General features: G+C 40.5%; 1 protein-coding gene across 4 annotated transcripts in view; it reads left to right on the plus strand.

Moving 5' to 3' along the window:
- The first annotated feature begins 242 nt into the window (after positions 1-242).
- tnk2b (tyrosine kinase, non-receptor, 2b) overlaps positions 243-14,270 on the plus strand; it is a 107,650-nt gene continuing 93,622 nt past the window's right edge. For 2 of the 4 annotated variants that reach the window (XM_034215455.1, XM_034215462.1), the window contains exon 1: positions 243-1,463. The gene's annotated coding sequence lies outside the window, so the exon portion shown is untranslated. Of the gene's footprint in view, positions 1,464-1,585; positions 1,643-14,270 lie in introns of those variants that run through there. The other 2 variants (XM_034215461.1, XM_034215456.1) reach the window with 2 other exon arrangements.

Genomic DNA, 14,270 nt, shown 5'->3' on the forward strand with positions numbered 1-14,270 from the left:
GATAACGCATTGCAAACATTCTCATAGACATCTCTTGGCATGAGCTGGAAATCATTTCTTCTGATATACCTTCCATGAATAATTCCCCAAAAACTTTGTATTGAATAGAGATAGCCAATGCAGAAGAACATTACTAAATCCAATTACATTCATAATATTTGAGGGATCTTTATACTTAAACTTTGAGAAAAAACTTTTGAATACATTGTTTGTAAAAAAAAAAAGTTAATGCAATGTGTAAAAATAAATCTCTTAACTAAACTCTGATAGTCGATTTCATGGAATATTCATGAATACTGTAAAAGCCCGCTAATTTTTAAATGGGTAATAAAACACATCAAACACAAGTTAATGTTGAAAACGACAATGCGTCTTTAAACACCTTTTTCATCAATGACAACGTTTGACCAGATGATGGAGACAAAGTAAACATTGTTTTTAATTCCAGTTTTGTTATCTTTTGTGAAGTGAATGGTTGCGTTTAAAATGGAGTTCGCCATTAGAGGATCTTAAACCTCTTCCTGTCAGAACTAAAAAGTATATTTTTGTTAGGAATTAATATATGGTAAATAACTTCCCTATCACTTGTACTTCAGCTTGAATTGGAACAACATTGATAAACTAATTGTGTAAAGTTTTTACTGCTTGTTGGTGAAATGGCAAACATGATTTGAATATTATGTCTGAATACATTTTGCAAACCAAAGCTCTAAACTTGCTTTTAGAATTTGGACCCACTAAGTGGAGAAAATTGCAAAATTGTAGCATGTTCCTTTAAGAGTGGGCAGACAGCCTGAACGTTTACCAGAGATATGAGAACATTAAAGAGCTTTCACTTCGCTTCTGATTCCTGCTGCAAATAACATCATAAAGGGTGGTGGACAAATTGAAGACCACAGTCTAAGACGAAATAAGAAGAAAAACAGTCACAACGAATCAAAGGTTTAATAAATAAGGAAAATAATGCAATCCTATTTTAATGTAGATTGTCATAACGTTCTTAAAATGAAAGATTTCAAAAAGGATGCTTTGTAAGCAAGTGGAAATGTAAAGTATTAACTCTTGCAATAAAGTATAGAAAACAAAGATGGAAACATATATTCATCACATTCAGCTATGCCCAGCTGTTTCTATCGGAAAATATAACAACTAACTAAAACAAGTGCACAAAAAAGAGTCGGGTTGTTTTCACGTATTGGAGTGATGCATCTTCAGATAAACAAACGATCTTTGTGTCGTACAAAGACAGCACAGAACCGACGCCAGCGCTCAAACTCAGTTTGTTTCGGAAAGGGCTGACAGTTATACCATTCAACAAGGATTGCTGCAAATATTATTGTCTCTTTTGCGCCATTTAAAGCGTTACAAATGTCCGAACTTGTAAACTTGTAGCCTGTTTGTTGGAGTAGCAGAGCACACCGGAACAGCAGGCAACAGCAAGTGACAGTCGCTGAGATTGACAGGTAGGCACACTCACTGGAAATTCGTATGTAGCACATATAACTTTTGTATTAATAATATACGTTTTAACGCGTTGGTTTTTCGATTTATAACTAATACAGAAGATGCTCATTCCTGGCCACTTGTCGGAGTCGTCTATTTTTTTTGCCCAGCAAGCTAGCAGGTTGCTGAATTTGTTTTGGTGAGCGGGTACATTTCTTAAAAATCTCCTTTTTGGACAAAATGTCGCGAGAAAACGTGAGATGATAACATGGTTGACATTGTGCTAACTGACTGCACTGTCAAAATAATATAACACTCAAATATTTTATATATATATATATATATAATGATGAATGAATTACTGATATGCAGTGGTGAAAGAAGTACTCAAATTGTATACTTTAATTCAAGTATCAACACCCAATTGTAAAATACTCTGCTGTTATAAGTAGTCCTGCAATCCAAATCTTACTTTTCTTTTATTGATTCAGTTCAAATGTATTCACAATACGTTTATTCAAAACAGAGTTGAATTTGTCATTCATTCAAGCAAATGTGTTGGCACTTGTGCAAACATATACCCTATAAAGTGTGAGTAGGTACAATGTGTAACTGAAAAAGGCATGATTTCATTTTGTGGCACATTTTGGGGTTAATGTAGGTGACTAATCATGTATCATTATTCAAAATTATAATTGTTTAGAGTTTCTTCTATCAGAGGATCTGTACCAACACCTTTGTTTTGTTAAGTGAGTACTAGACACGTTTTAGGGTAGGATTCCTCTGCAGCCCGACATTACTTCACTCAAAATGATATAACACTGGGCAAAAACATTGGGTGTGTGACAGTGATGACTGCTTTGGTGAAAAAGCATCTATGCTTTTTTGACTTTTTATTTAGCTAGCATTGACAAATACACTTACACAATATCTTGATTCGAAGCATGAATTAAACATGTTTGGTGAAAAAGTCATGTAGCTACTAACCTGTTAAGTTTCTGTTTGAACAGAGAAATCCTAACAGTGTTGCTACAAAAAATGAACATCACAAAAACGTATGTTTTTCCTTCCATAATTACAACATGTATAATCTCTATAAAGAAGAAAAGGGAATGCAAAGACTACAATTAAGTCTTATAATTAGTTCAGAATGATTTTCCTCACGAGAAATCTTCTAGGTCCGGAGGAAATGAAATGAGTAGAATAGGATTAGATTACATTTTTCTAACACTTGAATATAAACCAGTGTATTTTATATTCTAAAACTTTGTGACGTTGCATTATACAAACATTATCATCCAAGGAATCTGATCACCAAGGATGCATTTAATACCTTTTAATTAAAGAAATGTGTTACATTTTTAAGAAGTACAAAATATGCAGTTTAGCCTCATAGGGGCTTCTCTTGTTTCCACTTCCTGTGCGTTATCTCTCTTTGTCTCTTCCTCTCGCTTCCTCACACCCACCCACACACACACACACACACACACACACACACACACACACACACACACACACACACACACACCTGACACACCCTGGTGTCAGATATAAGGCCTGAGGGTGGCCGCACCAAACTTTCTGCCTACACACCCACACACAGGCAGACACACACTCAACCTTTTAGAGAAGTTACAACAATAAGGAGGCATCAGTTGCTGTCAATATTGTATATTTATGTTTGTAGACAATGCTATCATTCTCTTTATCTCTGCCACACACACACACACACACACACACACACACACACACACACACACACACACACTGCATTTAGCTGACGCTTTTATCCAAAGCGACTTACAATAAGTACATTCGACCAGGAAGACACAACCTTGAAGAAAACAGAATCATATAAGTACATCAGGTTTCATAGAGCAAAAACATTTCAAGTGCTACTCAACTGGCTTTAGATAAGCCAGTCCTTTATTAGTATAAAAGTGCTTCGTTAATAGTTCTAACGCTTGAAGTGGAGTCGAAAGAGATGAGTTTTCAGTTTGCGCCGGAAGATGTGCAAGCTATCTGCCGTCCTGATGTCAATGGGGAGCTCATTCCACCATCTTGGAGCCAGGACAGCAAACCCACGTGTTTTCGCCGATGGGAACTTGGGTCCCCCTCGCAGCGAGGGCGCAACGAGTCGTTTGGCTGATGCAGAGCGTAGTGCACGCGCTGGGGTGTACGGTTTAACCATGTCCTGGATGTAGGAAGGGCCAGATCCATTCGCAGCATGGTAAGCAAGTACCAGTGTCTTGAAGTGGATTCTAGCAGTTACCGGAAGCCAGTGAAGGGAGCGGAGGAGCGGCGTGGTGTGGGAACATTTAGGAAGGTTGAAGACCAGACGAGCCGCTGCATTCTGGATGAGCTGCAGAGGTCGGATGGCACATGCAGGTAGACCAGCCAGGAGGGAGTTGCAGTAGTCTAGGCGTGAGATGACGAGAGCCTGGACCAGAACCTGAGTCGCTTTCTGAGTCAGCTGGGGACGTATCTTCCTGATGTTGTAAAGCGTGTATCTGCAGCAACGGGTTGTAGCAGCGATGTTTGCAGTGAAGGACAGGTTGTTATCTAGGGTCACACCCAGATTCCTTGCAGTCTGAGTCGGGGAAACAACTGAGGTGCCGATGTTGATTGTTAGGTCAAGAGTGGGACAATCTTTTCCCGGAAGGAAGAGCAACTCAGTCTTGTCATGGTTGAGCTTGAGGTGGTGAGCAGACATCCACTGAGAGATGTCAGCTAGACAAGCAGAGATGCGTGCGACGACCTGGGTCTCTGAGCGGGGAAAGGACAGAATTAATTGGGTGTCGTCAGCGTAGCAGTGGTAAGAAAAACCATGCGGGCTAATGACTGATCCGAGCGAGTTTGTGTACAGGGAGAAGAGGAGGGGACCAAGAACAGAGCCCTGAGGGACCCCTGTAGTTAATTGACAAGGGTCGGACTCAGACCCTCTCCAAGTCACCCTGTAGGTACGGTCTTTCAGGTATGAGGTGAGGAGGGAAAGTGCAGAGCCTGAAAACTCCAAGTTTTTGGAGAGTGCGAAGGAGGATCTGATGATTCACCGTGTCGAATGCAGCAGACAGGTCCAATAGGATGATGACAGAGGAGAGGGATGCAGTTTTGGCAGTGTGGCAGTTCCTCCGTGACAGCAATGAGAGCAGTTTCTGTGGAGTGACCTGCCTTGAAACCAGACTGGTGCGGATCCAGAAGGTTGTTCTGATTGAGATAACAGGAGAGTTGTTTAAAGACAGCGCGTTCAAGTGATTTAGACAGGAACGGGAGGAGAGAGACAGGCCTATAGTTTATAACATTGGACGGGTTGAGAGTGGGTTTCTTTAGGAGAGGGTTTACTCTTGCTTCCTTGAGACTGTTTGGAAAGTGACCAGAAGTTAGAGAAGTGTTGATGAAATGGGTGAGAAATGGTAGAATATCAGGAGCGATAGTCTGAAGGAGATTTGAAGGGATAGGGTCCAGAGGACAGGTGGTAGGGCGGGCAGAGGTAATGAGGGTAAGAACCTCACTTGGAGAGAGAGGGGAAAAGGAGGTTAGTGTGTTGGTGGAAGGAGGGTCTGGTGACCCAGTGGTGAGTAAAGGTGAGTCAGAAAAAGAAGAGCGAATATCATCAACCTTTTTTTCAAAGTAGTTAACGAAGTCGCTTGACAGAAGTGAGGAGGGGGGAGGGGCTTTTGGAGGGTCCAAGAGGGTGGAGAAGATGGAGAATAGTAACACACACGTTACATCATGTACACTTTGCCAACTATAACAACTTTCGTTATCTGAAGATCTATGATTAATGCTCATAGTTTTATGCTTAGCATTATGTAAGCCATTTGCAGATAACTGATTTTTTATTGGTGCAATTCATTTGAATGGCTGCCAGTGTTTGACTATAAAACCAGATTGACCCACTGTCACCCGACAGGGTAAAGTACAGTAGCTTGTTGATAATGCAAATCAGGTAGTCGTCACTACCCCGCACACCAATTTGTGTGTTTTGTTTAAATGAATGTAAACAAATGTATATATTTGTTTTAAATCGTCTGGAGCAGAGAGGAGCTGTGGATTATTGTTATTGATTAATGCATCAGTGTTTCTTAGGGTCAAAAACACTGCAATTTAAAATGAAAGCGTATAGTTTATTTAATAAAAGAGCACATGTTCAATGTGAAAAGGGACAGTAGATATAGATTAGTTGCAATTTGGTGCTATGTATATATTTAAAAAAAAAATTATAATTATAATTTTTTTAAACACCTTGTATTTCATGGGGGGCGCGGGGCTCCGTTGGCAGGGCGCTGAACTCTCTTTTTATTATTTAGAAAGTGCTTCAGAAATCAATAACATAAATGTCTTGACATTAATTTATAAACCAAAATAAATCAATTACAGTATCTGTGTGTGAAATTGTTCCATCCTCAAAAACAAAAAAAACTAATACTTCTGCAGTAGCTGCAGCTTCTAGCAACGGTCTTCTGTTAAAAAAGGACACTGAAGGTCCTGAATGTGGCATCACTCACAGGACTTGAGTCTGAACACAGCAGACAACAGGAGTATTTACAACAGCATATCAAAACAAAAATACTGCATGTGGGTGCACTGCACACTTATTCTCTGTCTTACTGTTACATAAATCCCATGATTGTATGAGATTAAGTTAGCTTCATCATATCTCAATCAGTGATTAAGTGAATAATAAAGTTTCTATCAGGTTACTCAGCCTGTCACCCATTATTTTTAGGGCGGGGTTTGGAGGAACGGAGAGGAGACGGTGATCGCGGAAGCTTTTTTCCTCCTGCCTTCACAAACTTTACTTTACACACGTATATCGTCTGAAAATAGCAAGAGGACATTCATACTCTGCAATCCAAGACTTAATTAAATCCACCAAACACCTGACATGATTGTAACGCGAGTATTTAAAAAAACATAAATCCCTGTGTGTCTGAGCCGCAGCGACACGACTGATTCAGAGCGGGTCCTTCTGCTGTTGGTTCTGGACTGGTGTTCTTGTGTTGGTGGATAAAGCAGACTGCTCCGTGTTTGGTGTCACTGTGCCGCTGTCACATCTGTGCCCTGATCTCTGCGTCACCGACCGATTTGATATTAAAGCAGGGGCGGCGCCAGGGGGGAGCTAGGGGGTGCTGAAGCACCCCCCAGGATTGCCTAAGCACCCCCAAGAAATATGTGTTTTGTTTTTTTTTCGAAAATTATTATTATTATTTTTATTAAATTAAATTAGAAATATTATTGATTACATCAATGCATATGTGAAACAAACACATTTTGACCAAAAACATAAAGCCAACACAGGTGATATGATTAGGCCAATGGTCAGCACCCATTCGATTTTTGACCTACCCATAGGCTAAATTACTTTGTGACACTTGATTGACTTCCTGTTAGCTAGAGCGCCAAATGATTTGCTAACAGCAAAGTGAAAAATTGATCGTTTTTTAGTCCTTAAACGACCACGTGTGGACACTCAATCAAAACCAACTGAAAGCGAGAGGGATTCTGCACATAATAGGCCTCGTGAGTACAAGTAGCTTACTTCTGGGTCTCTGTGTTTCATTCAAGCCCTGCTCTCTGTGTGTGTGTGTGTGTGTGTGTGTGTGTGTGTGTGTGTGTGTGTGTGTGTGTGTGTGTGTGTGTGTGTGTGTGTGTGTGTGTGTGTGTGTGTGGCACGAGCCATTTTGTGTGCGTGCGTGCGCGAGCGAGCGAGAGAGCTCGCCTCGCGCACCAGTGGGTATCTACCGGAGATCGTTGTGGTTAGCATCTGGTGCTAGCTAGCCAAGCTAATGGATATAAGGAGCTTTTTCAACAACAAGGTGGAGGGAGAACTCTCTCCTGTCAGACGGAGAGTCTCAGATAACCTCAACTCAGGTGAAGTAAAGGACTCTTTCAGTGTTTAGATAGTTAACTTTAGTCTAGTTATCTCAGTGGGTCTCAAACGGTTTGTTTTAAAAGGGGAGTGATTTGTAAAATATCTATAAAGAAATAGAAAATCTGTTGACAGTTCTGTTTCGTATGGGTGTTGAGATGTATCCATAGATCTCTTAATGTTGCTCTCAAAGTGCACCAGATTGATGCTTTTAACTTAAATATGTAACAAAAAATCTTCCCGGGGGAGCTAGCCCCCGGACCCCCCTAGAGGAGGTGAGGACCCTCCTAGAGGAGGTGAGGTCCGCTCCCCACTTGTAAAAATAGCACTTTACCCCTGCCTATATGCCGTGAGCTGATTATCGAGCCTTCATTGTAACAGTCGCGGGTGCACTGTGTGTGTGTGCGTGGGGAGTGTTGCAGTAGAAAATTCAACTGTAGCGCTGGTGCATTAATGGGAAACCCTAAATGTTTGAGCACCCTCTATGAAACGTCAAGCTACCCCACAGCACCCCCTAGAGAAAATCTCTGGCGCCGCCACTGTATTAAAGTGACAGAAAAAAAAACGTTATTTTAAAGCCGCGGCCGGAAAATCAGGAAGCAACGTTACTCTATAATCGATTATGTTCTTTCACTGCATCGATGCAGAATCGTCCACGTCCGCATCACGATGCATCGTAGAAACGATTAATTTCAACACCCCTAATTATTACTGGTTTCAGTTTGATACAATCATTATGTCACTACAGTTTAAGGGAAAACTCACCTATTTGTATGTATTTTAAATCAGTGTTGATGGTAAATATTAATATAACTTAGCTCATTTTACAACTTTTAGGATTTAAATAAGGGGCTATTCAAGTGTACTTGCTTGTTATTTTTACAATTACTCGGAATTCAACTTTTATCGCATTTGACACCTTTTAGGACCTAATGATTCACACAAGGGGTATTAAAGTGTTCAAGCTGGCTAGTTGATTCATACAAAAAAAAAAAGTATTGGCTGATTTACAGACTTCTCTTTCCCAATGTAAGTTAATGTAAGAAAGGTTTTTTGGGCCCAAATGTCGTCAGACTGACAAGGAAGTTGTAGTACCACTGTTTGGCCACTACGAAACATTTTCTTCAGTTCACACCCAGATCAGTTCCGGACTGGGTTGGCTTAGCTCCCATCCTAGGACCCCATGCTTGTTGCGTTTGGTCTGGCTTGTACGTCTGGTCGAAAGAAGCAGTGCGAGGTTATCTTCTCAAGATCTGCCGAGCTTAATTCAATTTCTACGCTTCCTTTTAAAAGACAACGTGTTACAACTAAAACTTAACAATGTTGATTTAAAATACTTGTTTCCTCCTCATTTGATTGGACTTAGGTTCTCCAAAAAAGAAAAAAGAAAGAATAAAAGGATTTTTTAAATATCTATTCCCTTTAGTGTTTTGTGCATTGTCTCAACTGAGCCAATAGGTCTGCTGACAAACCAATATGTCTGGTTTGGGTTTGAAATACTTGTGGTTGCATTTTACAATGTGTATCAATAGATTCCTGCTCCTACATTGAACTCTGGCTGGGATTTGGGCTATAACTACTCCCAGTTTTCCCATGCTGTAGCTTGTAAATGTCTCACTAAGACCACAGTATGTTTGAAGTGGATACAATCCAGTTTTCAATCTCTTTCTTTGACTGAATATGATACACTGTTGGACTGTAGTGAGTACTCACATAAATACACATCATGGCAGTGATGGATAGTAGAGAGCTCTGTGGAATGAGCGGATCGTTGAGAAAACCAAATGTTGTGTCCTTTATATCGCTCAGACCACATGTTAAAGCCTCTTTGAGTAAACGTTACAATTCCAACTCTTAAGATGTTTGTTTTCCATATTGTACTGGAACAGGCCATGTAGCATACATATTTTATAAAAGTGAATTGTTTGCTATATATTTGCTGTCTGATCTAATTACTCGCAGGATGTTCCATTAGTGGCTAACTAGTAGGATGAGGCTGACAGTCATATGACATAATGCTGTTAAACACATTGACTGTCATGCTCTCCTCACTAAAAATGGATTTAGTGACGGACGGACATTTGCGTGACTGATACCGATTTTAAGATTACAAAAAAGCAACAACAGTTAAATACACTGAACAAAAATATAAATGCAACACTTTTGTTTTTGCTCCCATTTTTCATGAGATGAACTCAAAGATCTAAAACATTTTCTATATACACAAAATATAACCATTTATCTCAAATATTGTTCACAAATCTGAAAAAATCTGTGATAGTGAGCACTTCTCCTTTGCCGAGATAATCCATCCCACCTCACAGGTGTGGCATATCAAGATGCTGATTAGACAGCATGATTATTGCACAGGTGTGCCTTAGGCTGGCCACAATAAAAGGCCACTCTAAAATGTTCAGTTTTATCACACAGCACAATGCCACAGATGTCGCAAGTTTTGAGGGAGCGTGCAATTGGCATGCTGACAGCAGGAATGTCCACCAGAGCTGTTGCCCGTGAATTGAATGTTCATTTCTCTACCATAAGCCGTCTCCAAAGGCGTTTCAGAGAATTTGGCAGTACATCCAACCGGCCTCACAACCGCAGAACACGTGTAACCACACCAGCCCACGACCTCCACATCCAGCATGTTCACCTCCAAGATCGTCTGAGACCAGCCACTCGGACAGCTGCTGCAACAATCGGTTTGCATAACCAAAGAATTTCTGCACAAACTGTCAGAAACCGTCTCAGGGAAGCTCATCTGCATGCTCGTCGTCCTCATCGGGGTCTCGACCTGACTCCGGTTCGTCGTCGTAACCGACTTGAGTGGGCAAATGCTCACATTCGATGGCGTCTGGAGAGGTGTTCTCTTCACGGATGAATCCCGGTTTTCACTGTTCAGGGCAGATGGCAGACAGCGTGTGTGGCGTCGTGTGGGTGAGCGGTTTTCTGATGTCAATGTTGTGAATCGGGTGGCCCATGGTGGTGGTGGGGTTATGGTATGGGCAGGCGTATGTTATGGACGACGAACACAGGTGCATTTTATTGATGGCATTGTGAATGCACAGAGATACCGTGACGAGATCCTGAGGCCCATTGTTGTGCCATTCATCCACGACCATCACCTCATGTTGCAGCATGATAATGCACGGCCCCACGTTGCAAGGATCTGTACACAATTCCTGGAGGCTGAAAACATCCCAGTTCTTGCATGACCAGCATACTCACCGGACATGTCACCCATTGAGAATGTTTGGGATGCTCTGGATCGGCGTATACGACAGCGTGTTCCAGTTCCTGCCAATATCCAGCAACTTCGCACAGCCATTGAAGAGGAGTGGACCAACATTCCACAGGCCACAATCAACAACCTGATCAACTCTATGCGAAGGAGATGTGTTGCACTGCGTGAGGCAAATGGTGGTCATACCAGATACTGCCTGGTTTTCGGACCCCCCCAGACCCCCCCAATAAAGCAAAACTGCACGTTTCAGAGTGGCCTTTTATTGTGGCCAGCCTAAGGCACACCTGTGCAATAATCATGCTGTCTAATCAGCATCTTGATATGCCACACCTGTGAGGTGGGATGGATTATCTCGGCAAAGGAGAAGTGCTCACTATCACAGATCTTTTCAGATTTGTGAACAATATTTGAGAGAAATGGTTATTTTGTATAGAAAATGTTTTGATCTTTGAGTTCATCTCATGAAAAATAGTGTTGCATTTATATTTTTGTTCAGTGTAGATTGTTAGTTTGGGTAATTTGAGGTAGCACACTTGTTCAGCATCAGATAGCGTAAGCTGTAGTATATTTTGTTAATATAAATCATTTCATAATTCAAATCAGTTACATTTATTTGATTCCCAAAAAATGCAAGTACTGCCAATAAGCCGAGATTTGGGAAATGGGACACCCCAATAACCTAATGTAATCTAATGATTTAAAATAGAGCCCAAGACATCTTTACACTAACCAAGTACCCTTAACTAATCTAACTAAATGGTCCGAAAACATTAATTTAATCAGTCTAAACATTGGTTGGAAATCGGTAAAATATATTAAACAAAGACACATTATAAGGAAAGATGATGGTACAAATTAAATGCATTTCCAGGTAAATTAACTAATCAAGATGTCTCGAGTGATTTAGTGTAAGCAAATAAAAACAAATAAAGCCATTTTCTATAGTGTTATCAATCTCATACCATGTGGACCGCTGCAAACCACACAAAAGCTGTTACATTTAAGTATTTGTTTTTACTCTTCTAAAGGATGCGTTTTCCTTGTTTTACATGTATTTTACGGATGAAGTCACACAGTTTGTTGATGACCAAATACATTAATCATTAAACCGGCATTGGGAAAGATATTCACAGTTTCAGGAGGAGGAAGCTGTGAAAAAGAGACTGCATCAATCTCCGACCACATATAGAGTGAAAATGATTAGAAGGAGCTGAATTCTATTAAGCCATAACTCCTGTGTCATTGTAAGGCTGTGCTTCCTCCTCATGTCACCACATGGTGGGGTAATTATAATTCCTAAAAAGGGCCATTGAAAGTGAAAGAAAGAAGACACTTCTGACATGTTAAAACGCAGATATTTAAAGCTGTTCTCATCAAAAGTATAAATACTGGCCCGAGGCAGTCGGATAACAGTTGATTGGACATGATGCAATATGGATTGAGAGGAAGCTGTCTGTTAATACTGGCTTGATGCCCAGCGAGCAGTTAGAAACACAGACGCTGTGCCAACTTCTCAACAGGGTGTCACAGTGTTTCAACACCTTCCGGCCGGAGGAGAACTCTTCATCAAGTCCAAGTCAATAATTAAGAATGTCAGCGTGGGGTGATGGTGTAAGCGTGCCAACGAGCAGAATGTGAACTATTACATTTAAAGACATTAAGCCATTTGACTCATTTTAGATATAAAAAAACATGGTCTCTATTAGGGCTGCACGATTTGGGAAAATAATCTAATTGCCATTTTTCTGTCAGATATTGCGATTCGATTTGCGATATTTGTTTTTAAGCGACCCAACGGAGGTTTATTGTAAAATGCGGCCATATCTCCGGCTAGGAAGGTCGTATCAACGTGCTCCCGTCTCTAGCACCTCCGCAGCCTGAGCTACGAGTGAAAGAACGTGAAACATGAAACTTCCGTTGGGTTGCTTTAAAGTCAAGCTTCAGTTTAAGATTCACCCTGTAATAGATGTAAAACATGTGATGGAGCATTACTGACCTGACTCAGATGCTTTGTTTCACCAAAACATCTAGGAAAGCTCCATTGGAAGCCATTTGGAATAGTATTTCAAAAATACTTTGCAGGTGATTGGATCAATCTGTCTATCACCTTCTATCATGGGCCACTTCTGATTGGTTAACAATGGCTGGTACATGTGGAGCACAGCACTTCTGATTGGTGTGGATGACTGACACACAAGAAGAAAATCTTGTGCAAATTGATAATCGCATCATTTCAAATTTTGATTTAAAATCGATTAATCGTTCAGCCCTAGTCTCGTACATTAATCTCATTCTAGATAAAGAGGATGTTGTATCCGATTTTACCACTAGCTTGTATTGCTTACTCATCTGTGCCAAAAACATTTAAAAACCAATCATTGAGCCACACTGTTGACATGTTCCTTCGTTATGATTAACACGAGGAAGGTAGTTTATTTTACGGATATCTCGTATACACTGTCTTGGGCCGTAAACACTCACCGGAGGACCACACCTGTATAAATCTGTGGCTAAAAATAGTTCCAAACAAATGCACTATTTACTCATGTTTATATTACATTTGATAGAAAAACAACAGCTTCCTTATGTTCAAGAAATGGGTACCTCTTACCAGAAGCGGGATAGAGATGTTTACACTGTGTATTTTTGGGGTTTGTTGACAGTAGGAACAAATACTATCAAGGTAAGTTCTTTTCTGCCAGTCCGATATAGTTACAACAAACTAATACAGTTGATTCCCCCTTCATTCATCATACCATAAATGAACCACTGTAATGGAAGACATGTGCGACTGAAAGTATATTAAAGGTGGGGTAGGTAATTTTGGAGAAACCAGCTTGAGTGCGCTAGAATTTGAAAATACACAGCCAGAACAAATCTGTAACTTCCTTCCAGAGCCCCTCCTCCAACACACACGAACGCGCACATGACCAATGAGGGCACGAGATAAGTTTGTGCACAGATGGAAGGCTGACAGGCAGGTAGGCCATCCAGTTACTTTAGCCGGGCCGGCTCAGATGATTGGTCGTGCTTTTTTACAGTACTACGGCTACGGCTTCCACAGATGACATTTGTTTATGGATTTTTTGTCAAAGCACTTCAGATATTCATTGCTATCGGGATGTTAAGAGCATTCCATGGAATATTACAAAAAAGTGTATCTCGAGCCGGTTTCTCAAACTTACCTACCCCACCTTTAACGATGATACATTGTGATTTATTCTCCTTTTCCTTCCATTATGTTACTCACACATACTATAGACTACATCTGTGGGTGTGAGACATGGAGCAAAAGAGAGAAATGTGCTGTCTGCCCTGTTGTAGAGAGAAGATTATGTTTCCCTCCTCTCACTTTTCATAGTGTCTCGTCTTCCTCTGCTCTGTCCTCAGAGACAGTAGCCTAGCCCCTGTTAGTTCATCTCTTTTTACCATAGACACACAATCGTTATGAAAGTAATACCATTCAGTTTCTACAGAAACATCATCAAAACAAGACTTCTGTTACAAAACTTAGTTAAATATATTACACGTATATATATCATGTTTTATTTTTATGGTTAAGCTAGTGTCATGAGTATCTGATTTATTGTTGGCAGTTGCAGAAAGTACATTTACTGAAGTTCTTTACTTCAGTATTATTTCGACAAACTTTCCCTGAGTATTTGAATGTTATCCTACCTTATATTTAATATATTATATTATATATATTAT

Source organism: Gymnodraco acuticeps, unplaced genomic scaffold (assembly GCF_902827175.1).
Source record: "Gymnodraco acuticeps unplaced genomic scaffold, fGymAcu1.1, whole genome shotgun sequence".
Taxonomy (NCBI): Eukaryota; Metazoa; Chordata; class Actinopteri; order Perciformes; family Bathydraconidae; genus Gymnodraco; species Gymnodraco acuticeps.